The 1,579-nt window shown below is 49.6% G+C and overlaps 1 long non-coding RNA gene across 1 annotated transcript; it reads right to left on the reverse strand.

Moving 5' to 3' along the window:
* Positions 1-584: 584 nt before the first annotated feature.
* On the reverse strand, positions 585-1,573 carry LOC118598506. The gene is made up of 2 exons (XR_004947577.1): positions 891-1,573; positions 585-815 (listed from the first exon to the last, which is right to left on the reverse strand). It is a non-coding gene; the product is annotated as an uncharacterized LOC118598506 (long non-coding RNA).
* Between the last annotated feature and the right edge of the window lie 6 nt (positions 1,574-1,579).

Here is a 1,579-nt window from a genome sequence, read left to right on the forward strand (position 1 = left end):
TGTTCTTGTTCTCCAGACCGTCTGGGGTCTTTCCTGCGTCCGTTTGCATCAGAAGCGTTTAGCTAACGTTGGTTTTAAACGCCGTTCCGCTCAGCAGATCCTCCTCTTCATTCCTCTGAATAATTCCACATCTTTCCCCCAAAATAAAATCATAAATTCATAACGGCATCTCTGGTCGGTCCAGTCGCTCAGATATGTGAGCGAGAAGCAGACGGAGGGGAGGATGCTGGGAAAACAGGATTAACGGCAAACGAAGGTCTGGGAGGATGATGAAAGAAAGTCGAGCCTGCAGACGACGAAGATCAGGCTAAACTACACAGACTGAGGAAGACTCCGAGCATAGTGGAGTCAGGACAGACGAGGAGAACAGAAACCAGAACACAAACCAGAACACAAACCAGAACACAAACCAGAACACAAACCAGAACAGAGACCAGAACAGAGACCAGAAAATAAACCAGAACACAAACCAGAACACAAACCGTCAGCTGGAGCGTCTGAACACAGAAATATGAACAGGTAAACAAAAACAGAACCAGTTCTGGTTCCAATAGTTTCTGCCTCAGTAGAAACCCAGAGAAGTGTTGAGGTTTGCAGGTCAATCACAGATTTATTGGGTTGAAAAGATTTTTAAAAGTAGATCCTTTAATGATCTGAACAGACTTTTTGGACTCGCTCGTCTGGTGTGGAGAGCGATGACTAGCAGAACAGGTGAGCCGAGTGCAGACTCGGCCAGACAAAAGGCCGCTTGAGCGTTCACCCTCAGGGTCAAGAGCTGCAGCTCCATTATCCAGATCAGCCGCAGATCCAGGCGTCTGCACGCAGAGCGCATTACACGATTAAGGAGTGAGGACGGCGTGCAGGCACACGCGGCGTGTTTGTGAGAGCACCTCAGCCTCCGGAGCCGCACGCCGCTCTCCTTCAGCGCTCAGATGAATCAATCCCCGGCCATCCAATTTACAGCGGGTAAGGGGCGCATCGATCCGGGCGCCGGGCTTCCACAGTCGTTTCTAAAGAGAGGGAAAGAACAGCGGCGGCTGCTGAGCCACATTTGACACCAGGTAACACTCATTTGAAATCTGTCAAAGTGTCCACCTGAAAGGAAGGACAGACGGCGGAACAATCTCCCAACCATTACTCTCCTGGAGAAAATGTAATTGTTCACTTTCTGCTAAATCCTCAGTAAATACAAACATGTCAGGGTCACTGAGGGGGGGGCAGGAGGGGGCAGTCAGAGCGCTGAGTCCACGAGGTAAAGCTGGTTTAATGACCTCCAGGAGGGCATGAAAACAGAAGAAGAGACTGATGGAGATGAAGCAAACAGATCAGATGGACTGAATCTTCAGGTCATTAAAGTCACATCCTCTTAATCTCCATCCATGTTCTGGTTTCATCTGGAGAGAGACCAGAAAACCTCCAGGAAGACCAGAGAGATGCTTCAAAACAAGCATCCCCAGAGCAGCTGCAAAGGCTCATGGGAAAGCTCAGTCATCCCCCTCTAAAGATCCTGGTTCCACCTCCCTCCACACGTTCATGATCCAGAAAGACCAGAACATCTCTGAGGACATCACAGAGCGAC

Source organism: Oryzias melastigma, unplaced genomic scaffold, assembly GCF_002922805.2.
Source record: "Oryzias melastigma strain HK-1 unplaced genomic scaffold, ASM292280v2 sc01602, whole genome shotgun sequence".
NCBI lineage: Eukaryota > Metazoa > Chordata > Actinopteri > Beloniformes > Adrianichthyidae > Oryzias > Oryzias melastigma.